The sequence below is a fragment of the Nicotiana tabacum genome, chromosome 4, assembly GCF_000715075.1.
Source record: "Nicotiana tabacum cultivar K326 chromosome 4, ASM71507v2, whole genome shotgun sequence".
Lineage (NCBI taxonomy): Eukaryota > Viridiplantae > Streptophyta > Magnoliopsida > Solanales > Solanaceae > Nicotiana > Nicotiana tabacum.
This window is the reverse complement of record NC_134083.1, coordinates 4,758,448-4,770,441: the sequence shown is the minus strand read 5'-3', so window position 1 is coordinate 4,770,441 and position 11,994 is coordinate 4,758,448.

Here is an 11,994-nt window from a genome sequence, read left to right as displayed (position 1 = left end):
AAATCGTTTTAGGTTTGATTTGGTTTTAATTTTGAATTTTTAAAACTGATCAAATTTGGTTTGGTTGTGGTTTTATCAAAAAATAGCCGGAAAAAAAACGAACCAAACCAATTATAGAAGTAATTATTTAAATTTATTATTACACTTATATATATATATATATGTGTGTTTTTAAATTTTTTTATATAAAGTTTCTAAAATTTTATGGTACATATTAGTAGTTTTTATTTTTAGTATAGTTCTTTGCTATTATAATAATCTAATTCTTTGCTTTTACATTCTAGTTTGATTGGTATTTTTCTTTTGCTAAGTATAAAAATTTATTTCATGTTAAAAATAATCAATTTTTAATTGAGTAATTAAATTATTCATCACTATTTAATTTAATTATCATCAATATATCTTGATAAATGATAGATGTTACATTAAAAATGTAGTCGCCAGAATATGTGTTTGGTAGTGTATGTCTCATATTTAAGAAAAAAATAATAAATAACCGAAAAAAACGAAAAACCAACAAAAACCGAATCAATAAAAATTCAGCTTAATTGGTTTGGTTTGGTTCCAATATTTGAAAAACTGACTTACTTGGTTTGGTTTCTTTTTAGGGAAAAACTGATCCAAACCGAACCATGAATACCAAAATGGACATAACCTTTTGAGATGGGCCTGCCTCGCTGCGGATCAGCATCTCGGGCTCCCTTTCTGCTTTCTGTCTGTCTACAAGCGGAAGGCGTTAATAAAAATCTCTGCAGTGACACGATCAATACTACTATCGGAGTGAAACAAGGGATCTAAAGAAAAATTTGACTGAATTCTTTTTTACGGAGTTGCAACTATCCATTACAAAACAAAGAATTCTGTTCTTACAAGTAAATACACAAGACCCAAGTAGGTTTACAAATCATATCATGATATGATCAAGTGCTTTATGGGTCGTCTCAGACTTTCTAATTGGTATTTATCTCCAAATATTTTGGAGATACACATTCGAGCTGACAAAATTAGTAATATTATTCGTGAACGTATTTAACACTAAGTCAGTTGAGCTTTTTCGGCTCCTAGACCAGCTGTGATCTTTCCTCATGTTAGTTTGATTACTTAAATATATGCATCCTTAGAGTCAGTCCCTTTTTTTGGAGAAAAGTTCAAAGCCGGTAAGCAAGACAAAGCAAGTCAACGTGGAAAAAAGCTCTCAATGGACATGGATCCCGGGAGACAAAGTCAAAACGTCTTTCTTCAATCGTTACGATCAGGACAAGTGGTTCGTTTCGTCCTCTTATCTACGCAATTCTCTGTCTTCGTTCGTGATCATGTTGGGCTAGCTAAGCTTCTTCACAAGCGAAGGAATTGCAGCCTAACCATATGTAAGATCGGAGACTTCGAGAGGCTCCCCAGTCCTCTTTCAGCCTTTTCTTACTTATTTTTTATGATTAGCCTCTCTCTTGTTACCGAGCTAGAAGTTAATCGAAGCATGATTCAACCAATCAATGTTTTTTTCTGATTTCAATGCTAGCATATCTTGTTTGGTGATATGTACTGAGGTGTTCGCAAGGTGCTATGCCCAAGGGGGAGGGTGTCGAGAGCGAGGATCCATTTTTTACATCTCGAATGGTTTAGTAACCCGCTCTTGTAGCTCGTGTTCCTATGTTATGAAGCAAGGATTCCTCTTGTTCTTCTCTTGAGCTTGTAAAGGAGCCTCAACCTTGGCATCGATGAATCACCAGTCTTTCTTTTAGGGCATTATCCGATGGAGATCTAGTGTTGTAGTTTATTGTTAGCTGGGCCTAGGAACCAACCCCGAAACCAAGGTCGAACGCAAGCTTAAGGAGCTCTGAGCCCCAAGCCAACACTTGCTACTCTCTTGAATAAAACTAACAACAGATAGGCATTCAGTTAGCTTGAAAATGGACTCGTAGTTAGAAATTAGATGCTTCCTCAACAACTATCTTTAGAATATCCTATCTCTCTATTCAACGCTTTAAGAGGGGGGAGGACTTATGCAACGGGCTATGCCACCCATACAAACTGAGGGAAATCACATTCGTCCCATCGCAAGTAGGAAGGCCAACCGAGCGAAACTTTTTTCAACGATTTCAATATTGTACATAATTGTTATAAATGACTAGATAGTTGGAATTGAATAATTTGAACAATGTGTCATTCTTATAGAATGCCTTGTTCATCTCAGTTACAAATGATTGTAACTAAGACTCGAATTTCTTGACAATGTCTTAGAGTCCCTTTAATCTTTGAGTTTCAGACAGTAGGTAATCCTAATAGCTCCCATAGCAAACAACGGCAAGAGTCAAAGTGTTCATGAACAATACGAAATGGAATGACTTTACCCTATGTTAAAACTTGGCTCGGATATATCCCTGTAGTTATCAAAGTGGCTCAAAATTGTCTTTTTAGTCTTACGAATCTTATTTTTAATTTTTAATTAATTTTCAATTAGTATTTATAGCCCGAATGATATGTCATTTGTCCTAATTGAACCAATAAAAATGGATCAGATTTACACGTACTATAAGGCCAAAATTGAATCATACCCTTATGTGTAGGGGTAAACATGAGCCAGTTTGATTTAATTAACATATGTAGCATAATATAACTGAAAAATAAATCATACACATAGTATAAGGGCAAAAATAAATCATACACTTATGCATAAGGTAAATCCGATTCATTTTGATTTAATTAGGACAGCGTGGCATTTCATTTGAGTTAAAAAAGGTTATAGTTTAAAAATAAAAATTACAGAAAATTAAGGAAGATAACCCCGCAAAATTGAAATGTTATGATAGAAAATGAAGCTGGCTTGAGATAAATGTTGGGCCAGCTAAGAATGCAAGTATTGGGCCAGTCTGGGAAAGTAAGAGAACAACAAGGCCTCCCCAAAGACTATTAGTCTACGTTTGGGACCCTGATTGAGGGAATTAGTTAAATAGCAGAGTACGTGCATTATGTAGGCAGGCTGAATATTGTAGAAACTTCCTCTCTCTCTGGTCTCTCCTCCACGTCTATTTCTCTTTGTGGCTCTGTCTCTCCCCCTACTTTTTTTTATGTTACTATCCTTGTTATGTTAATGTCTATCTTTTTATTCTCTAATTTTATGTATTAAGTTTCCATTAATGAAAGATCAATTCACAATTCTCATTTGTAAGTGTATTGTTTGGGAAGTTCATTACATTGGTGCTTTCATTGATTTGGACTCCATGGCTCTCTACTCTTCTACTATTATCAATTATCACCTCGATGTCATCCAGGGACTAATGATGGCGATTAGGGACAATAACAATCGTATGCTGAGAATTCTCGGTAACATTGAGAACAAGCAAGTTTTTGGCTAAAAACATCCCTCAACTATGGCTCAAACCTAGTGTACATCTTTATGTTACTAGATTGAACAAAAAACATCCCTTAACTATTTCAGAAGTTGCAACAACCATCCTTCCGTTTAGTTTCCGTCAAGAAACTAACAACATAAACCAACACACCTAACTTCAACCCTCAATCTCCCAAATGTGACCCTCAGCCCGACCATCTTCCAGCTTCATGAAACTAAGACTTCAAAACTAAACTTTCTTTCATTTTGAACTTGATAAAAAATAATATAAAGCAGTGTCTGACGAAGAAGATATTAAAGCAGGTTATTCTCCTAAACCAAATTAAAACATGTGACTTCCCCCTCAATCTCCTAGTCAAAAGCAATGCCCAGAGCTTTTAATCACCACATGTTGGTGCTGATTTATCATGGAAACAACTCAGTGAATTTTATATTACTTTCTGCAGTACTTCAACTTTATGGGTATGTTTAGAATTTAAAGATTATGATAAGATGAAGGTTTTTTTGAGTCAAATCATACAACTAGAAGTCTACTACATAAACGAACTAAAATATGCTAAATTTAGTTCACTGAATAATGTGACTTGAAATTCACACAGAACATGCATAAAGCATTTTACCAAAACAGGTAAGTGGCATCCCTGACTTAGCAGATCCTAATTATTGTATAGTTATTTTCTAGATTTCCTCAACAAAGACAATAATCTCTTTCAAGATGAAGAATATGTAGAGAACAAAAACTAAACTAATCCCACTAGTCAACTACATTAACCAATTAAAACACTGTTGGAATAAAAAAGAAGAGAAATATTATGGACTTGACTTTAATTTTACTTTTTTCATGAAACGTAACTAGAGCTTAGAAAGGCAAATTGTGTCAAAACAATAGCTATTTCAGTTTTAATGACATAAAACTATGAAAGAGTTGGAGTTTAGAATGAACAAATTAAATATTTTAATTTTTCAAAGCCTTGCTTCGTTGAAGGTTGAATACAAAGGGAGGGATAGAACAAGAAAATTTTGGGGAAAGTCACGTGCTTGACATATGTTTTGGTTGATATTGTTAGTTATTGACAAAAATTAAATGGAAGAATAGTTGTTGCAACTTCTAGATTAGTTAAGGGATATTTTTTATTTACTTTAGTAACACAGGGATGTACCTTAAATTTGAGCCATAGTTCAAGGATATTTTTTGCGAAAAACTCGAGAACAAGTTGTCTGCCTCTTCCACGACGATCCCCGAAGCTTCTGCACATCAGAATGTGGTTGTGTCTTTGGAAAATAAGCATGAACAGAAAGAGATATCAGCAACAGAGATTGGTTCTAATTTGGACAATGGACGCTCCAGCCTTGCGGATAATTCTGACATACTTATTGAGATGGTGGAAACTGAAATTGACGAGGAGAAAAGTTCAAAAAGCTATGCTTGCAAGGTGTTGGCTGAAATACCCGATAGGAAGATTGATATAAAAGACGATTCACTGAAGAATCATTCAGCCAAACCCGAAACCCATGTGTTTGACAAAATGTTTCAAACAGTTTCCGTAGTCAAGTGTGATTACAATAACTACATCATATTTGATAATCCACTAGCGCGGCCAATTGTGCCTTCTACTTGCAGTCACGCCCAACGTCTCAACAAAGGTATATTTCATTATTTAAGTGGACATGATCACGCTAAACTTATTACCACATGCTCAATTCAGATTAGTGTTTCCATTTGATCCTGGTTCTAATTTACTTACCACATCCCTTATGTCATAAAGTATTGTGTATTTTGTGATGCTTCGGGCGACTTAGAGCCTGATAAGTTCACAACTTCAACCTTGAGGAATTCTTGCAATTGGGTCGACCCTGGACATAGATTTACGAATGATTCAAGTTGCACATATCATCATATTAGTCTTTTAGTTGCATCAGATGCCCGTAAACTGTTTGAATGAGCTGTGCAATGAAACATGTGTTTAGTTGCATGATTATATCATCGTGACTGTGTAGGCCGAGTTTAATCGGGTGTTGAAAGCAGTGATACTTTTCAAAGTCTTTTTTGTACATCATACGAGAGTCTCTAGAATTCTCATTTAGGCATGCTTGTGGAAACGACACCCATGTTGCTATGCTTTTCGGTGCTGCGACGACTCTTCAGGAACAATATGATGAATTGCAATGGACTACACTTTTGGTTTTTCAGCCAGCCGATGCGGGAGGTGAAGCAAAGAAAATGCTTGATTTCGGGATGCTTAAGAATAGTGATGCACTTGAGGTCACTGTTTACTGTGCAAAGACTGCTCCGAATAACACTAAAATTATTGTTACGGTAATTACATCAAGCAAGCCATCAAAGGGCGAATATAATGGTCTTGATACTACTTTAGACAACATCCACACTTACGCCAACAATATGATAAATCATGTGTTAATCAACATGAAACGTCTGATGCATCCCGAGCAGGTTATAAGTGTGCTCAATTTACTAATACTGACGATGTCCACTGAGAGCCAAACAAAACAAGGTTGCAAGTCGTTGATAGCATGTGCAGTACTCCATTCAAGCTCATTCACATACATCTTTGATGGCAACGGTTATGAGGAACACAAAGACATACCATTTGGTACCTATGTAACGTACTCTATTATCGACCTTTGCCCCTATGATCCAGGACCACATGCTAAAGTTTTGCTAGACATTGTGGACATAAGGACACTACAACTGAGATGGTTGTGGTATCAAATTGGTCTTATGAACCTAGAACTTGCATTAACTTCTACTACCGTACTTGAGAACGTAATACATGGAAGGTTTGAGGTAACATGGATTGAAGTTAAGATAGCTGCACCTGCTGTCATTGTGTTGGGAAATTTTTTGTGTTTTCTTCGGATGCCTCAACGAAGGACAATGCCTAATTAATGTTTACATGCTTGTTGATGCAACAACTATATTGTGTGACATATATTTTTTGGCCAGAGAGAAAACTTGGTTATTGAGACAATTGTTGGTGAGCACACTATTGACATTGTTCTTGACTCGAACCTTGAGGACGAGGTTCTTATTGAGGAGGGGGTAATGTTATGATAAAAAATAAAGTTGGGCTTGAGATAGGTGTTGGGCCAACTGAGAATACAAGTATTGGGCCAGTCTAGAAGCAAGAGAACAACAAGGCATCCCCAAAGACTATTAGTCTAAGTTGGGACCCTGGTTGAGGGAATTAGTTAAATAGCAAAGTACGTACATTATGTAGGTAGACTGAATATTGTAGAAACTTCATCTCTCTCCCACGTCTATTTCTCTCTATGTCTGTGTCTCTCCCCCTACTTTCTTTTTGTTACTATCCTTGTTATGTTAGTGTCTATCTCATTATTCTCTAATTCTATATACTGAGTTTCCGTTAATGAAAGATCAATTGACAATTCCTATTTGTAAGTGTGTTGTTTGAGAAGTTCATTACATGAAGTCACAAAGAAAAGTGGTCAAGGAGTACAAGCATTCAAAGTTGTACTCATTCGTTGCTAGTGGAAGTAAAAATTACACGTACTAGCAGCCTTAGCAGAATTAATTTCAGTAGATGTAGCCACTAAATAACTGCGTACTTCTGGTAATTGTTGTTACCAAGCTAACTGTTAACAATCTAAACTAATTGCGCTGCTTCACTCATGCACGTCATGATTTTTATATTTTTCTTGGAGCATGTTTGATCAAGTTGCCAAAAATTATTTATTTTGAGAAAGACTTTTGCTCAAAAATACATTTTAGAAAAAATACTTTTGGAAAATTATAATTTTTGTTTGGCCAGTTCATTTGAAAAGTACTTTAATAAGCAAATTGTGTTTGGACAATTTTTTTAAAAAGTACTTTTGGTGTCAAATTACGAAAAAGACTATACATATTTAGTTTACAAGTAGTATATTATTTGAAAGAGAGAAATAAATTTAAATATTTATTATAAAAAATTAATTAATTTTTCTTTTTATTTAATTGGAATATAAAATATAAAGTAAAAATATATATGAAATATTTTATTAATATAATAATTATCCAAAGCAATAATATTAGGTATCCGGTATTACTTACTGTTTACATGATGATTTAAATATATCAAAATATAATCATTCAATATAAATTTAAAAATTGCTCCATTAATCCTATATAAAAGAATAGATCTATTTATAGTAGAGAGACTATTTCAAAGAAGAATAGGAGAAAAAGAATAAAATGCTATTAGAAAAAAAAGGAATGGTAAAAACAAAAAAGGAAATGAAAAAAATAATATTATTGAAGGATAATTTGAAAAATATAAATTTATATTAAGAATACTTTTGTCTTAAAACAATTAATTTTTTGCTTTTGCTTCAGTTTCAGTTTTTTGGAAAAAGCTAGAATTTGTAGTTTTTTCCCAAAAATTAAAAAATTGCTTCTACTATTGCTCTAAAGTACTTTTCCATTTTAGTCAAACACATCAAATTTGTAAAAAAAATACTTTTTTCTGACAGAAAAAATATGTTTGGCCTACCAAAAACTTGACCAAAGAGGCTCTTAGTTTGTTCGCTTCATAAAGAGAACAATTGGCATCCAATTTTTGCTTTTGGCAAATATGAAGTGACTGGGTATAAAAGTCGTGGAGTACAAATTGGCAATAAGGAGAAAGAAAATTTGAGGGACTAATTGAGTTAATCGCTATCGGACCATTTAAAATCAAAGGGAGATCACAACTCACAATTACCGATTAACAAGTCATTGAGGGAATATAATACTCTTATAACTCAAATCTTTAAAAATTTGAGGGAATGTTTTGGTATGACTTTGAAAAAGTTGATTTCTTAATGACGTGGTATCCATGCGGGACGTATCCATAAGGAGAAAATGAAAAAAGTATTCCTTTGGGGTAGGTTTAAAATTGTTCCTTAAATATATCTTTAAACAGATTTAATTAAATTTGTTAAAAGTGAGCATTTTCTGTCTATATAAAACATTTAATAAACACTGATACAACAGGAACTTGAAAAAATGATTTAACATGTACTTATATTTGGCGGTGTAGTTTTTTTTAATATAATATTTGGTCTATTTTTAGAGTTTGGTGCAGTTTTTACAAAATTGTAAATTTATTTCTTATGTTTGGTGAAATTTTTGATGTTACAATTGTTTAGCCTTAAAATGGATAACAAGTAAATTTGTACGCGATTTTAAGGATATGTGGATTGATTCAACACAAGTAATCAAGAATGTTAGATAAACGAATAAAAGATGAGGTAAATAACCAAACCAGTTGTGACTTTGAATCCAGACTCAAATTTTAGCTTAACAATGATTTCGCCCTCGACCGGACCCTCGATTCAAAGCCGGATGCTTATGAAGAACTATGATTAAAATAAGAACTTTTCAATAGCTAGAAGATGGAGAAAATAAATTTTATTGCCTTGATATGCGTGTTACAATATGTTCATTAAATAAAAATTACCCCTATTTATATAGTATGAGAGTTTTACCCCTAGTACAATTATAAGAAGGTAAAAAATCTTCTTTTTTTGTTAATCATTGATCCGCTGCCGATACGGGCCGAGATTTGCGCTGTGATATTCGATGGGTGCGGATATCGCGACCCTCTGTTGGTCGTGTGTAACCGTTATCGTATTTTTCGAGGTCTCATAGCTCATTCCGGGATTAGAGAAGTAATATCCTATCAAGCCCAGTGGCGACCACTCTGTTCGGGCCTTAGTACGAGGCGTCCCGGCTTTGATTCCGACCCCATATAATCACTCTTTTGCTTCGTTTGACCCACCAAAAAATCGGGGTATAGGTTACCCCAATTTTACCCGTATACACATAGTCCTCTCGTTTCTCAGAGGGTAGGTTTGCCGAAATGATAGAAAATGATAGATGTTCCCAAGTTCCTTCCTTCGTACATTACAACCGAAATGACAAATAAGCTGAAACGTCCCATTAGTCATGTCGTTCTGGCTTCGGACACGTGTCAACCATCGGCTGGTTGCCCCTGAATGCGAAACGTCGCGTACTTCCCTTACAAAAGTTTCTACCCTTTGCTCTTTTTCCACTTTCCGATCTAAGCTTCCACCTTCGGATTTTCTAGCTGTTACTAACTCTTTCAAACCTTCATATCTTCATCTTTTATCTTCAAATCTTCATATTTGTTCTTATGTTCTTACCAATATCTTCATCCTACCTTCAAATCTTCATACTCTTCTCTTAAACCTTCAAATTTTTTCCTTCAAACCTTCTTACCTTTTCTATAAATTTTCATAACTTTCTCAGATGGTAATGGCTAAAACTTCCAAATCAGTTCCTCAATAGACTGCCTCTTCATCTTCTCACCCCGCCACAAGTACCGAGGCAGCCGCTCCTGAAGTGGTTGTTCTCGAAACGTCTGCTCCCGAGGAGGTTGCTCCTGAGGTGGTTGCCACTGAATTGGCTCCAGAACCCCCCATAAAGAGCTTCATTCTCGGGGGATGCTCGACCTTAGACGACTTCAAAGTCGAGAAGGCCTTGTCCAAACACGACCGAGGTGAATGGGCATCGAGGTATATATGCTCTGTCACCGAAGATACCTTTCCCATTGTCCGAGAGAACTATAACTGGGAAGGTAAGGATGTGGTAGTCCCCGGGCCTGAGGACGACATCACCACTCATGTGAAGGGGTATTTAAGTATTTACACTTATCCCTTCACACTGAGCCTGTTAAACCCGGTTGTTTTGGACTTTTGCAAGAGATACGATGTGTGCCTTGGGTAAATTCACCCGTCTCTTTGGGGATCGTGATCCTCCTCCATTACTTTCCGAATAACACTGAGTCTTGTCGGTTCACCCTCGACCACTTGCTCCGCATATACAGTCCCCGAATTTTCCGAGGAGGACTAATAAAGCTCAATCGCCGAGCCAGCAAAGCCCCTTTTTCAAGCATCGATGAAGATCGACCGAAGTTGGCAAGGGTGCTTCGTTCGAATGAAGACCGAAGATTTAATCCCTCCCGAGTTTCTGCCATTCCCCAAGAAGTGGAATGCATCTCGTGTGTGTCCTTATTCCTAAGTGTCGAGTTTTCTTTGTTCCCTTTCTCACCGTCGGTTTTTGTGATCGTACAATTGCTGCTCGGGTTCCCAATGTGGTTCCATAACTCAAGGAGTGGATCGAAGGCATCTGCAAGCATATGTCGTATTTTGAGCGCTCGTGGCGCAAGCTTTCGAAGGGCCGGTGGGAGGCCCGTTCACATGGTAAGGCTTTTCTTAGAATGGTTAATATTACACCTGGAACATACATAACGCTAACCCTTTCTCGTTCCTATGCATGTTTTCCTAAGACCACATAACTTAGGCCGTTGAAAGGGGGCAAAGATGAGTCCCTATCCATTTATCCCTCCACAATGGGACAACCTGGGGGCCGTATTGGAGGAAAAGAAGAAGAGGAAAACAAAGTCCTCGGGCTCAGAGGGGTACGAGGTGGAAATAAAAAAAGAGGTCAGCCACTCGGGCCTGCAAGCCCAAGAAGAATACCGGGTCCCGGACTCCGATTTGCTTTACCGGCTCAGGGATGAGCCCGAAGAAGATGATATCTTTATTGCCCACGGATCGACCCCTGCCGGAGAGCAGGTGACGGATAAGGAAGAGAGACATGAGGTCGATCTCCCTCTGAATCGGGAGGCCGAGATGGAGACCGGGGCTAAGACCTCCCAAGAAGCTGCCTTCATTCCGAAGAGGCGACCAGTGTAATAGACATTGTTGAGACACCTTCATACACCGAGTCCATGCTTGAAGAGGCCCAACCAGGAAAGGAAAATTCAAGTGAAGGAGTTCACGTCGCAGATGATCCTCTCCATTCCTTCTTCGATGGCGTGGACACGTCTATTTTGGAAGACTTTTCAGGGTTGGGCGACTTAGTGATTCCGAGTAAGGACGTTTCTTCAGAAGCTGGCGGGTCGAGTTCGAGCCCAAAACTGGTTAATCAGTTTCCCTCTCCAAGTGCAGACCTTGGTCCCAAAAGATCGGTTATTCTTACTGTCCTAGAGGATGCTTGGGTTATATCCGCTCCCGTAGGCATAGCCAACTACCTCTGATGCCTAGTGACCGTGAAGGATCATGCAAAGATGAATGAGATGGGCGCGTCGTGTCTCTTCAATGAGGCGCAACAGGTGTTGAACTAGGGTAAGGCATCAATACTCTCTCTTAAATTCTACTTAAATTTTGATGTCTCTGACTATTTTTGTTGTTTTGCATGCCTTGGTTCTTCACCACGAGAGGTTCCTCCAGTACCGCTCCGAGAATAACCAGCTCGGGTTTGAGTTCAGGGAGCATGCTTGAAAGAAGGACATGTACGAGCTTCTTAGTGAGCAATAAGATGGGGCCATCAAGGACCTTCAGGTAGAACTGGACAGGGCTCAGAAGGAAGCTTCGACCCTGAGGCGGGAACATGCCGACCTGGTTGAAAAGGTAAAGGTCTTATAAGCTAAAAACGAGGAGCTAGTCGTGGTGACTAACAACAAAACCTCACAGGTCCAACAGAAGATAGACCTGATTGACCAACTTCGAGCCGAGATGAACGAGGTTCAAGCTATGGTCGATGGGTGGAAAAGCAAAATGAGCATGCTGTCTTCGGAGAAGGAAATCGCCAAGGCGAAGCTGGCATCGGTAGAGGTCCAACT